We start from the raw sequence: 15084 nt of genomic DNA, 5'->3' as shown, positions 1-15084 counted from the left end.
CTCGAAAACCGGGAGGGTCGGAGAGAGTTTTCTTGGTCTAGACCTGACTCTCGTCTTCCGCTGCGGAAATATCCAGGCTTCGTGGTGGCATGTTGGAGCCGGCGTAAACGAGACCATAGCTGATCGCAGCCTCGACGCTCGTGACCGATGCTGAGTAACGCACGGAGTAGACGAGGTCGGAGTCAGCGGGTTAACGTTAATCACTGATTTGTGTGCATCGGCGCGTGATGTTTCAAGAGCTAACCGCCGGTCTATCAGCTCGGCTTTTCTCACTAAAAGGTCATGGATCTGTTTCTCAACAGCTTCCAGCTCAGACTGCAACGCGTGTAGCTCAAATGTGTCCTCACCTGCACCAAAAGGTAGACTACTTACATCTGATATATTCGCCATTTTAACAGATGGACAGTAAGTTAGCAACGGCGCTACCAGTGATGCTATCAATATTAATACTAATTTATGGCTTAAGTCTTGGATATAATCCGTCTTTTTAGTGGTACGGGTGTGGAGTAGACGCACGATAGGCGAAAAAAAATGTTTGTTTATAAATGAGTGCGGAGAAGACGCGTTCAGCCGTGATCCACAGGAGTAACCTATAAGAGTATCCGACGTTGGATCACTAATAGGCTTGAGACGCGTCTGCTCAACAGTCCGCGTTGTAACTACCCAGTCAGCAAATTACCTTTGGCAAAGATGTGGGCCAGATAAACAGCTGAGCTGTGGCCCAGATTAGTTTGTGTTTGCCGGCCCAGATATGGCCCACATCTCCTTTGCCAGAACTGAACCAAAGGACTGCCATAACTCCACCAAGCATGAGCCAAATACTACAATTTCATGTGGCCCATATGTGGGCCTGGTATGCAACTTTAGTATGGTTGAGTTCTGTTAAAATCTAACGGCCCTTATGTGGCCCACATGCAGCTGACAGTATTTAAAGTCTTATTAACTCACAGGTAAATTAAACACTCAACAACAAATGCACTCAAAACTATTTATTTTGACAAGCATTTAAATAATTACAGCTAAAGTGTTGTACTTAATTACAGCAGTATTCAGTTGAAAACATTTCATAAAAATAAATATAATTACAGCAAGAGTTGAATAATAACAGTAGTATTCAGTTGAAAACATTTATCAAAATAAATATAATTACAGCAACAGAGTTGAATTTAATAATTACAGTAGTATTCAGTTGAAAACATTTAAGAATACATAATTACAGCTACTCAGTTGTACTTATTTTAAGTAGAATTCAGTTGAAAACATTTAAGAATACAAATTAATAATATAAATAGCATTCAAAGCTAATTTTTTACACCAAAGTTCAAAACACTCGATCAAAGCGTGTATTAATGTTATGTTTAATTAGTCCAATGAGAGTAATACAAATAAATCACAGTTGGTAAAGAGAACTTTAAAGAGAAATTGAGAAAGTTAAAGCAAACTTGAAAGGTAAAGAGTTGAGAAGTGTGTTGATGTGCAGAGAAGTCTCCAATGAGGGTCGGCAATGTGTTGACCTTTTCCAGTAAGGGGATTCTGCCTGACTGCACCTGCAATAAAGAAGAATTTAAATAATGTTAGCAGCAATACAACCTGGAAGCTAGAGCTGCAGGATAATAAAAAAAATAATTAATGTAAATATCCTTTAATATTTTAATTGCAATTATTAACAAATTAAACACCTCTGAATTACCAGTGTATGAAAGTTTTTTCCAGTAAATTTTCAAAAGGAATTGCAAATTGTATTTTTCAATATGTGGGCAAGAATTATACCGTAATTCCTTATGACAAATTATTTCAATTTTTAGAATACTTTTGCACCAACAACCGGTTAAAATTTACAGCACTGCATGTATTCTGCTTCTTTTTTAAAAAAAAGACATGCACACTCTAATGTAAAAACACACCAACACAGATAGCATTAATGTCATGTTTTAGTCCAAAGACAGAGTCTACAAAAATAAGTGTTTTTACTAACACAAAATAAACTCAAGACAATCTGCAATGATGCGAGACAATTTGGAAGCAGAAACACACAAACAATAATGGGCCAAGTACTGAATGCAAGGAGGAACATAAAGGGTTAGTTTGCCCAAAAATGAAAATTCTATCTGTAATTACCCTCAAGTTTTTCCAACTTCTGGGTTGTACGTCAGAGCATAGACTCACTATTGGCCAAAGCTGGTCATGTGTGGGATGCTGGCCAATCGTGAGCCTACGTTCTGACGTACAACACAGAAGCGCTGTGCTGTTACACTACGTTGAATAAAGTCTTTATTTTAGCTTGTTTTGCGCACAAATTTTTTTTTTTTAATAAATAATTTATTTTCGACACTTGATAAACTTAAGGTTCAGCCATTGTATTCTTGGACTATTTTAACAATGTCTTTACTAACTTTCTGGGCTGGCAAGTTTCAATAACAGAGAAGCCTATGGAGGAGTGAGACAGCTCTCAGATTTCATCATATAAATCTTAATTTGTGTTCCGAAGATGAACGAAGGTCTTACGGGGGTGGAACAACATGGGTGAGTAATTACTGACAGAATTTTCATTTTTGGGTAAACTAACCTTTTAAATACACAGTGATAATGAACTAAATACAGATAGTTGTAGGCATGCGCTGGTATGAGACTTTGACAGAATGATAATCTTATATTGTGATTACAGCTTTAAAATGTATAATTGAAACGATATGATTCGCAATATATAAAAAATAACTTTCTTTAAAAACAAAACATAAAACTTCTAAATAAAAAATGCAGTCACTTAAGTGAGCCACGGATGTGATCAGGTAATGACAAAAAAAGTTGTTTGGTTCGATACTGAGATAACAGAAATAAAAATACAATGTTCTGTAAAGCGGTTTTGAAAAGTTGTGTATTGTGCAAAGTGCTATACAAATAAAAGTGACTTCTAAAAAAGGTCTCACCAATGACAACTTCCTTTACGACCAGGCGTTGGACACCAATCTTCCCATTGACTTCTCTCCAATTCTTAACGTGCCACAGCAGTTGTAAAAGTGTCTTTCAGCACTCTCCACACGATGTTATCCAGGTCAAAGCCACCAACCAGACCCAGATAGGTAATCTGATAGGAAAAAAAAAAACATTGTGTAAGTGGTTGAAATATGCATTTAAATAGACCACCCTAAAATGAAAGTGCTTTTATATTCAAAAATGAACTATAAACTATTACTTACTCCATCTGAAACCATATTTTCTAGGTTTTTAATATGGAAATTATTGTCATTGCCCCACCCATACCACACATTAGGGCTGGGTGACAGTATACCATAGCATGGTATATAATCTCTATCGTGAGAAATTAGAGTAATTATAAAAATGTCCTGCCTCTTCCAAGCTTTATAATGGCAGTGAATGGGTGCTCAATTAATTGATAGTTAACAGAAATACAGCAATTCATTGTTTGTTCATGTTAGTTCACAGTGCATACTAAAGTTAACAAGTACAATTTTTTATATTGAATGTGTTAGTAAATGTTGAAATTAACATTAACACATATTAATATATGCAGTAGAAGTGCAGTTCATTATTAGTTCATGTTAATGTTCAGGTATTGTATTGAAAGTCATAATTTTGGTATTGTGACTTGACACTAATAGCCTAACGTTAACATTACAACTTTAATTTTAAAGAGGGAAAAGTCATGAGAAAAAGTCTTGGTTGAATATCATTTCAGAGTTAAATAAAGATACATACAATAATGCACACGTATTAATGTGTTTATTTTTGGCATTTTTATATTATTATGATTAGTTGAATGATTGTGAACACAAATTAGGATTTAGGTTTTTTGACAAACAGTAACACCAACATTGGACCGCGTCGCCTTCACGTTAATTCACAAATAGGCTACTACATATGACAAACTATACTATTTTATTGTGTACGACAGTGAGCTGTTGATTTATAAACAAAAACATCTTAATTTAAAACGACAAACCAGCGAACTGCTATAGCCGAAGTTAACGGTTAAGTTACATTAAACTTATTGTAAGTTATAGCAGTAAACTGAGGAAAATATTAGCTAGTTCAACCCCTTCCTCGATGAAACGAATAACTAAACGCATAATAACATGCAATATTGACACATAATGCTGCATATTTCATTTATATGACTTTAAAATGCCAAAACATCACTTACCTGAATGTACACAGTCGTGAGGAAAGCAGAGTAAATGGCGTCAGCTGCCCAGCGTCGCAGTCAAACTCGCGCCGTAGTCTCACTCCACCAATAGGAGGGAAGATGCAGAGCAACCTGAGGTGTGGAACGGCGGATGTTTGCCGCACTTGATTTCAGGATTCCTGTGTTTTTCCACGTATAAGCCAAATGTTTACCACAAGTCGGTGTTTCTCACTGTGTGCCATAGCTCAACCACATATGGTCCTCATGTGTTCGTTGTTATCTGGGCCATATACCTCAATATCAGTTGTGAACCAAGACAGCATTTCCCGCAGATTTTAAAGTTATGGCAAAACAAATATGGCTACGATATGGCCCATATCTGTTCAGCCATGCCACATCTAGGCCATATGTGCCAGATAATACCCACATGTGGCCCAAATGTAATTGCTATCTGGGTATGAGGTGAGGAAAAATAGAAAATGTTCGTTGTAAGTGAGTTTAAAGAGAAATCAAGAATTATAAATCAATCGATGGAGCTCCAAAGACAACAACGCGTTCAGACGCGACGCATGCGCATTTTTTTTTTGACATTTAATAATAATAATAATAATAATTTAAGCTCCTTATTATGTAGCCGAATCTGTGCTGGTTTGTATTGGCCGCTGTGGTGAACAAATGAGTCATACTGAAGAGATGAGTCCGAGCTGAGGACCCAAGCAATCCGATTGGTTCAAAGCACGTTTTATGGGTAATCGCTTTAGTGCCTGGTTACAAATCATACAAAACCACTTTATTATAGAATACGTTTGTCCTACAGATGGTGCCCAACCAGAATGCCTATTACCGCCGCGGCGAAAATAAGCCAGCCGCATTTCAAAGTCGTTCCCGAAATGACCGCCAGGTGGCGCAAAGGGACATTGTGCAAATCAGCAGCAATTGCCGTATTTTAAAATGTAAGTGGGTTAAATATAAAACCCTAAGCCTAATAGGCATATTTTTCATATATATAAATAGGCCTATAAGGCTACAACAGAATAGAACTAAAGATAGAATCAATTTTAGAACTGAAAAAATAGAATCAAAAGTTAAAAATAGAGACGATATTAGGAGCAATGACGCTAAATATTTTTACTATTCTATTGAGGAATTAGATAAATGAAGAGCTCTCGTGAGCGATACAATTGCATAGTAATTTATAGTGATTTCAAAAGCAGTCCTTAAAAAAAAAAATACATGGAGTAGTGTGGCATAAATTTTGAGAGATTACGCGGAACGCGTTTTAGTTAAGATCCTGGTTTCAATGCCCTTAATCTATATTGGCTTGGCTACTGCTTTAAAAAAATGACACAACGCGTTTTGAGATTGTTTTGAATTAAACATTGAAGTTTAAAATGTAGTGTTTTGGCACACCAGGCCGAGTGGCGTTACGCATTGTTCAAAAATCAGGTTTTATTCTGGCATGTTGAATTGGCGTTAGAATTTTTTTTTTTTTTGATTTATTAGATTTAGATTTTAGATTTCGTTAGATTTATTTTTTCTCATAACAGCTAAAATAACTTAATATATGCCTTGTCTTAATATGACCTACTTAATATAGGCAATAGGCATATAATAGCCTATATAATAAATTAGCAAAACTTGGCCACTAAATATTTAATTTTCAATTATTTGAATTATCACAATTAAAGTTTTAATTTTATTAAATTGAACAAGCGCAACAATCAGCATTTAATCAAATATTCTAAAAGATGTATTATTAATAATAATGTTATTTCAACATAATATTTCGTTATATCATAATATCGTTTTGTCGACATAATATGTGTGCGTGCAACAAGCAAGATGTGTATTTGTAAATCCGGTGATGCGTGCATTGATTTTTATCAATAAACTAGTGTTTTCTTGACGATCGCCATATTTGTAGTGAACGCACCTAGAGATAAATGCACATAAAGACATAATCTGATTATCAGAGAGTAGCCTTTTCTTTTCGTTTTGAATTATTTCATTTGAAGGCATTTCAAGCTTTGTGTATTTGATGTATTTATCATGTCTGTGTGAGGCATACGCTGAGTTTCGTTAAGTTAGGATGAGATGCGCTCCAGCTGACGCAAGTGACCGCGCGGGCGCCTCCATGATTAGTGTCTGTTATATTTGCTTCTCTTACTTATTAAATACAGGCAATTGGTTGATGAAAAATTGGTTAAAATTAAGATACAATTTATAGAAAACGAAATTCACTTTAAAGAAAGGTTTTCTACTTAACAAAACTTAATGAAGTGGTCAAAATCATGTCTGACCCACTCCATATCCATCTCTCGATATAGCCTAATGCATCCTATCTTACTCGTGCTGTTCACTTTTCATATTCAACATAGATGGAAAAAAAATAATTAAATGAAACCTTGTAACGAATTCACACTGTAGGGTAGACTGTGTACAGTTGAGACACCTTAAATAAGTTGCGTTCGCAGCAAGCACAAGTTGTGATTTTTGCTGTGCACTTGCATATTAGTGTCAGCTGGGAAGGAAATATATACCAGACCTCTTGGAACTTTAATTGAATACATAGCGTTGGTAAAGCATACTGAAATTACATCCCTACAAATTTATTAGGCCCTACTGAAAATAAATGTATCGAATTTAAGCAAAGTAGCCTAAATGTTAAGACTGTAAGCCCTTTGCTTTTTACTTAGCCTATAAAGGACTCTTACAGCCGACTTTGTGTTAATATAATTTGTAGAGGATTTTTTTTAACTCAAACACTAACACTGAAATAAATGAAACTAAATTATTATAATTTTTTTGGCACAGACCACGACGAGTGGCGCTATGCATTGTTCCAAAGCCAGGTTTTATTCTGGCATGTTGAATTAGTGTTCGACAAACGCGGCGGCGCGTTCATTTGAATGAAGAGCGCTTCTCGCTCGTGTGAGCGAACACACACTGGAACCTTAGGCCATGTCGCAACGAGTGAATCGTGGCCGAGTGGTTGAACTTACGTTACGATCATTTAGATGACACGGGATCGAATCCCGAACTAACTTAGACTATTGATATTTTTATATTAGCCTATTAATGCATTTTATAGTCTATTGTTGATGCAGAGAGATTTGTCTAGTTCTAAAACATAGTTTTTTGCTTATAGCCTATTTACAAAATAAAATCACCATGCATTTCCATTTTACACTAAGGAACAAATATTATACAATGACTTTACTTCTGTAGCCTATAATAATTCCAATCGTAATTTCAAAAGCAGTTCTGTATATATATATATATATATATATATGACGTTTAAACGACAAACAATAAAATCAGAACCAGTATTTGCGTTCATGGTTCCAGTGGCAGTAATGCATCCACGGCTTTTCAAAATGTCACAAAGCGTTTTGAGATTGTTTTGAATGAAATATTGAAGTTTATAATGAAGTGTTTTGGCACACCACAACGAGTGGCAAACTCTTTGTTTTGTTTTGCAAACTCAGCTAGCCTGTGGGGGGTTTGGAGAAGGCAATAGTTGCTTTATCGTGGGGGTGCAGGACAGAGGTGTTAATGTTCCGTCTTTCATATGGAGAGTGTCGGAGCCAGCCTGATGAGCAGGCAAAGGCAAAGTTATTTTAAGGTTTAATCTCAAAATCTCCAAAAGTCCATAGCCTATGTACAGTAGGCCCTATATCTTATTAAATTATATATTGTAGTTTTATTGATTGTATTTAAAGGTTTTCCACACACAATTTCAATTTAGCAGATACAGAGCTATTTAATTCGCGACCCACCTCGTTTTATTGTAGGTGAATTCAGCAAGGCGTGTTGTATCTTTGAAGGAACAAAAGCTATTTGTTACAGTTTTTTCTTTCGTGATTTGTGTGGATGACACACAGCGACATATACAGTATTATCAGCTGTATGGTGTTTTTTACGCTGAAATGCTTAATTTCGAGAAAGACCCGCCGCGCGCAGTGAGGGAGACCAAACTTACTAAAAAAATATCCAGCGCGAGAGGCAAAGAAAAACGCCTGTTCTTAATTTATGTTGCTTTGAACTTTTTTTTCGTTTTGTACCGTTTTCATTTTTTAATTTAGCTGCAATTTCTTTGACAATAAATTTAAAATGTTTCTTATTTTGCATCGCAAAGGGAATAAACTCTATCGAATCGATGCAACCCTGTTTAAATAAATAAACTGTCCCGACACTTTATTCATACCTTGAAATGTGCGATGGGTTTTCAAACTTAATTAATTTTCTTTTTCTTTTACATTTTCATTGTTTATTTTTTAATTGAAAGCAATACTGTATTGAAAGTATTTTTCTGATTTGTTCGATCTGTTTTGGAAAATGTCTACCGTTGCTATGGCCGGGTATAACTGTCAGTCATCTCAATCTCGTGAATGATTCACACACACAAAAAAACATAATTTAGCAGATTAAAGACGAGCTTCATCATCTTCATTTTCTGGTGCAATCGGCTAACAGTCTTCCTTCATCAGATATGTCATAGCGTGCAGCGGCCCAACTGGAATGTAGCAAATTTATGTTAATGTACAATTGATAATTAAACAAGATGATTGACTTTAATAAACAGTTGCATATTTAAGCATCAAGAACGGAAAAACATAAACACTGTCGGCTATACTGAGATTCGATCTCAGATCGTTTGAAGCTCAGAGAGTCTATTGTTAATGCATTGACCACAGATATCGTCTGAATAGCCTCGGTCTACTATTTTCTCTGTTTTAAAAGTAAAAAAAAAAAAAAAAAAAAAAATTATGTCAAAAAATAAAAAAAGTGTTTTTACAAGACCTTGTGCTGTTTATTTATTTATTATTATTATTATTATTATTATGCAGATGTTCAGCCATTCTGTTGGAAAAAGATTGTCCCTAATGTAAAATGGAAATGAATGGTAATTTTATTTTAAAAATATAAAATATTTAATAGCCTATAGGCTATAGGAGAAAAAAAACAATATGGTGTAGCAATATTTTAGAACTAATTAATAATAAAAAAGTAGCCCATGTTTGTTCGGGATTTGAAACGTAAGTTATAGCCTACCACTCGGCCACGAATTTGTTTTGTTTTATTTTGTTTGAAATGTATTTTTACATATTTTGCTTTCGTTAATGTTAACCAATTCTGAGCATAATAGGCCTATATTTTTTCCCTAAAAGTTTGTTTTATTCTCTGCTTTGTTTGTTTATATTTTAACATATTCAATCAGTCTCATTTTTGTTCAAATAATGATTTTTTTTTTTTTTTTTTTTTTTTTTTTTTTTTAAATAAACAGATAGGAAGCTTACCTTTTAAAATGCCGCAGTTGCTGCTGTTTTGCCCTGTCACTTGCCCGGTATAGCCTATAGTAATTTCGCGAACGACTTTGAAATTCGACTGGTTTATTTTTGCTGCGGCAGTAGTAATAGGCATTGTGGTTGATTATTTATTAAAGAATTCAACTGATAATCATAACAACATGTAAGCCTAATTCTGAATATAAGAAATAATGCTTAAACCGACTAACATCGGTTAGTAACTGCAAGTCCTGAAAATGTTTTAATTTTACGGTAAATTATTTTAATTTATTTCACTGTTATGTTTCAGTTAATAAATCTACAAACACATTAAAATAACACGAAGTAAATGACAAGTAACCTATTGACATAGCCTTTCTAAATTATAGAAAAACTGGGCACACAATGTTAACGTGTGTCTACTTTGTTTAAATTAAATGAATTTGAATTCGTTTAACCACAATATTTATCTTAAATTTATCTGTGACCTCAGCTCAGATTACTGCCGCGGCAGATTACGGCATTAAAGAGAATAAACTGACACTTTTCAAAGTCTGTGATTACAGCGCCACTCAGCGGTAAAAGGCAGCAAATACACATCCCAATTTTGCCGCCGCGGGAACGGCGGCGGTAAAAGTCGCATTCTGGTTGGGCACCATCTGTACGTTATAACGAGTCATTAATGTATTTAAACTTATACGTTTCATATACTAGTATTTAACCGAAGCTATAGATTGTGAAATGAAACATTTCTCGCTGTTAGTGTATTTTTAGTTAGCTTAGATAGTATCATAGCATACAGCTAACGTTATCCGATGATCGTACTAGCTGAGCTTTACCTGAGCTTTACTGCCCTGATACTGCCTTACCGTATTCACAGCAATTCGTAATGCAATTATAATTATGTCTATATAATGTTATAATTATAACTATTTTTCTTATTAACAGTTTAGACATTTAAATAAATGACAGAATGCTAGCTATGTTTTGTGGGTACTTAGTATAAATATTAATTGGTTGTCTAGCCTTGACTAAACAACAGTGTAATAAAATTACGGCATCACAAATCTTAATGTAATCAATCAAAACCCTTAATTCATATAATAATATTTTATTTTTATCCTGATTAATGAAAGAAATAAAATTTTTAGGTATGCGTTACGACCCTTCTTTGGCTCACAACCGTCTAGATATTTTAGAAGGGGAACATTAAGCCAATTATGACACCATTTATCACCGAATGAAATGAGAACCAAGAGAGACAAAACAAAATCAAGTAAACTTAAAGGGACAATAAGTAGGAATTTCTCCCATCTAGCGGTGAAATTGTATTTTGCATTCAAACGAATAGCGCTCTACAGCGCCTCACTTTTTAAAGTGCGTGTTGCATCTACGGTAGCCGTTATGTACCAAAAAGCTAAGCTTCTAGCACTTCATTGAGTTTTCCTTCGGGTGAACTGCTTTGTTATTTCAAACAAACTGCAACTTGACACAACGAACAAACGAATGTTAGTTTTGATCAAACAAAACTTACAACCTTGTTTTTAGGACCTTCTCTACTTTACTCAATAGCTGCTATTCATCAAAGAGCCTGTTTAACTTTTAACTATAAATGTTATACTGTCTATAAACTAATAAAGTATACAACCAAGCAATGAAAAGCTTGTAATTAAGACAGTAACATTGACTTACCTGTCGAGAAGAAAACGGGAAACTTCAGCGTCTCTTTTAAAAGCTTCCTCCTGCATTAGCTGTCCCTGCATTAGCTGTCCCGACATTAACCCTTGTTTTTTGTAATCTCCGATCACGATTCCTTTTACGGTTTATTATGGACTTTTTCGTCGACGATGACTCCTTATCCTGTGACTCAGCATATGTATTAATGAACGGTGTATAAATAACCGTACAGTGCAGCCTTTTAAACTTGCCACGAAAGTGACAAGCGCCTCTCACTGCTCTGCTCCTCCGCTTCTGCTGGCTTCAGTCACGTGACGCGGTCTCTGAACGAAACGCGTTGCGGAAACGCGTTGGCCTAGTACTTTTTGTCCCTCTCTGCTATTATAGTTTTTCAAGATGGCGGAACTACATGGAAGCCTCCGTGGACCTACCCGTCCCATGTATATAAAGATAATAAATTCTACGTTTACGAGGATTAGTCAGATCATTGGCATAGGTATTTGTACACCATTGAGGACATATGTATGATTAAAAATATTGCTTTTAGATTATAAAATACCTAAAAAGCTACTTATTGTCCCTTTAATTTAATAAAAGTAATATTTTACATATGAACAAAAAACGGAAGGAGCAAAAGAGAAAACAGGATTGTGCCAAACAAACAAAAATAACATAAATCAAAAAGGAACTAAACCATCTAATCCTAAACTAAAAAAAAGAAAGATCAAAGAAAAAGTCTTCAACGTCCGTGACGTCGTAACAAAACTACTTTAACTAATAAAACAAAAATACAGAGGGTGGCACGAATCCCTAACCTAGTGTATATAGACAAAAATCCAACTAAGTGTGTAAATGTATGTCACGTGACGGTCTTACCTATCCCCTCTCCTCCTTTCCGCTTATCCCAGCTTTGAAGAGCTGTTTAAATCTTTCAGAGCTCACAAATAAGAAGTTTTGGGGCAATCAAAAACAAGGCACGGTTAACATGACACTTAACAAAACTAAATCAAGCAAAAAGAAACAAAACACATCATAAGACAAAACCAAACAAAAAGTCTCTCTCCTTGCTGGCAGTAGCATGTTCCTTAAAGGGTTAGTTCACCCAAAAATGAAAATTACTCGAGGCCCAGAGACTAAATCTAAAATATCTTAAACTGTGTTCCGAAGATGAACGGAAGTCTTACGGGCTTGGAACGGCATGAGGGTGAGTCATTAATGACATAATTTTAATTTTTGGGTGAACTAACCCTTTAAGTAGGGCTTCTCCAGGTGTCAAGCATCAAAGTGATGAGGATCCCGCCTCACATGACACACCCACTCAACTCATTACGCATGACTGACAGGCAAAACAGCCAATCAGCGACAGCCTGAGAAAGTGAAAAAAAGAGAGACAAGAGACCAAAAAGAGAAACACACAAAACACACCAAAAACACTATAAACGTCCCTAAGGACGTAACACTATGTTTTGTGACAAAGTTATTTGTTATTAAGCAATAGGGCATAATATACTTTTTTTTAATTACAATTATGCCATTTGTGTACTAATGCATATGATTAATGTCATAATTAATTCTTAAAACAGAACATCATACAACACAATAACATTTAATGTAATAAAATGAGTGAACCAAAACTTATATAAAAATTTAAAAAAAAATTACACAATACAATTCATAATGAATTCAACTGAATTATGAGATGTAATACATTTAATTAAATATTTAATATTTAACATTTATAGAGCTTTTTAAAATACACAACAATACAAAACAGCTTTAAACAGACATACTCTAGTATACTTTTGTGATGGTCCTCTGGCTATACATTGTGAAGATTAAAAAACAATTAATGTTGAGTTAGCTGCATGTGTTAAAATATTTAATGAACTGCAAGGTTAAAGTTTTTTGAGAGCTAATGAAACAAATAGATGCAGTGTCTTTTGCTGTATATATGTTCTTTCTTTATTTCAGACTCAAAAAGGTACATAAAAAACATGTAAAAGAGACAGACAGACAAATAAAAACAAAGGATTACTATAATCCATATAAACAATTTCTCCAGTGCCTCCAAAGCAGCGAGCTGTACCTAGTACTGCTCTGGTCAGGCCATATCAAAACAATTATAATTTCATTTTGCGAGTCCATAAGTCTCATCATAAATTTATACACAACATTTCTTAATACAGCATTTAGTGTGGCCACATCATTCTGCACAAACAACTGGCTGGCACTGGTCCAGCGAGGGACTTTCAAAAGAATCCTAAGAGCATCATTGTATGCTACTTGTAACTTGTGAAATACAGCTTTTGTGTAGCAACACCACAGGTGAGCAGTGTAGAGTGGTGTGCAGTAGGCTTTAAACAAGACTATTTTTACATTTTCTGTACACATTCCAAATTTCCGTGCCAGCATATTAGCTTGTGCATACAATTTACAGTACTGCCTCTGGATGTCATCATTATCAGAGAGGTCACTCCTTATAATGTGACCGAGGTACTTCACTTTTTCCACAACTGCCAAATCAAAGTCAATATAAAGTCAAATCTTTAGTTTGAAGTAAATTCATGTTTTATGTGCTGTCAATTCTTTGTGGAACCATGATGCAGTCAGTCAATTTCCCCTTTGCATGGTGGGGTCGTGACCTGGTAGGCGAGGAGGCTGGACTTGTTGTCACGGACTGGCTAGAGGGAACTATGCAAAAACACACAATCATGCTACAACACGTCACATGCAACTGTACACTCGCAAAGTCTGTTGTGCTATGAAACATCACTCACTGTTTTTACATTGATGGGCAAGCTAGAAGGCACAACGCAGCAGACGTAGTTAGCTCGTTGAACCTTGGTGTCATTTCCACTTGTGCAACATCACTCACTGTTAGGATGTTGTGACATTAAAAGGCTATTGGAGGGCTCGTCTGAGTCCGTAGCACTAAGTTTCATCCCAAAATTCCTCCAATCATGCAATCATGTCTATGTCTCAGCACCCTCTAACAGAATCCAAGGTTTTGAGAATATCAGAGAAACTTTATTTTTCGATCCAAAAAATCTATGAAATGTATAAATGTACAATAAGTAACTTTGGCAAAGATTTGTGACTGATCCAAACGTGTTTACAGAAATTGTTCAGTTTTCAGTGGATCGCTTTCACATCTTTGAGCTAGAGGAGGTAAGATGTCAAATAAATGGAAGTCTGTTATATATTATATAATATTCAATCTTATAGATTTTGTGGGTCGAAAAATAAAGTTTCTATATTGAAACCTTGGATTCTGTTAGAGGGTGCTGAGAGTTTTTAGTTTTTAAGAGCTTATGGATAACTGATTTACAAAGGAAGGTGGTCTCTAAGCAAATGGTCCCACACCCCCATGAAGATGTGACCACTGCATGCAAATTTCTATTGTTACATGTTTCCAGGTAAAAGGTTTGTCTATTTAAGGAATTGCAGCAGGGAGATCGGGGCCCTTTTCTGTATTTCAGATGGGTCCGTTAGGCTGGGAGATGTAGATCTCTTAGCCTAACGTACTTCTTAAATGTTGGGTTTGCATCTTATCTCTATTCCAGAGCATTTGATGTTTTGTATCGATTATCTTTGAATTGATTATGGAATTGGCATGATACATTTACCTGACATAATAAATTGTTACATTGTTGATTATTCTAACTGACTTTGATATTATTTCCATTGAAGAGTTAAACGGAATAGTCAAACATCTACTCATTTTTAGTGAGTAGTGAGGCACAGATATTATTAAACCCTTTCATTTATGGAGTCAGATGAATTAACGAGAGAATACATAACTAAATGTATTGTAAATTTAACCAACCAATATTTTGCACGAGTAAGGACAGAACACGTGATACCTTCCCCGTGTATTGGCGAACCGACAGATTGGACCAATTTCATGGGCCTTACAAAATGGTGACCTCGGAGACGTGATCTCAAAACAGATCAAAACAGATTCACGAGAAACGT

The 15084-nt window shown here is 35.2% G+C and overlaps 1 long non-coding RNA gene across 1 annotated transcript; it reads right to left on the bottom strand.

Annotated features, from left to right (window-relative positions):
* Window positions 1-974: 974 nt before the first annotated feature.
* On the bottom strand, window positions 975-4594 carry LOC311077522. Its single transcript, XR_014604909.1, has 2 exons — window positions 2928-4594; window positions 975-1547 (listed from the first exon to the last, which is right to left on the bottom strand). It is a non-coding gene; the product is annotated as an uncharacterized lncRNA (long non-coding RNA).
* Window positions 4595-15084: the final 10490 nt, after the last annotated feature.

Source organism: Abramis brama, assembly GCF_963993115.1.
Source record: "Abramis brama genome assembly, chromosome: 2".
Classification (NCBI taxonomy): Eukaryota; Metazoa; Chordata; class Actinopteri; order Cypriniformes; family Leuciscidae; genus Abramis; species Abramis brama.
The sequence above is the reverse complement of the archived record's forward strand: the minus strand, read 5'-3'. Positions and strand labels throughout refer to the sequence as shown.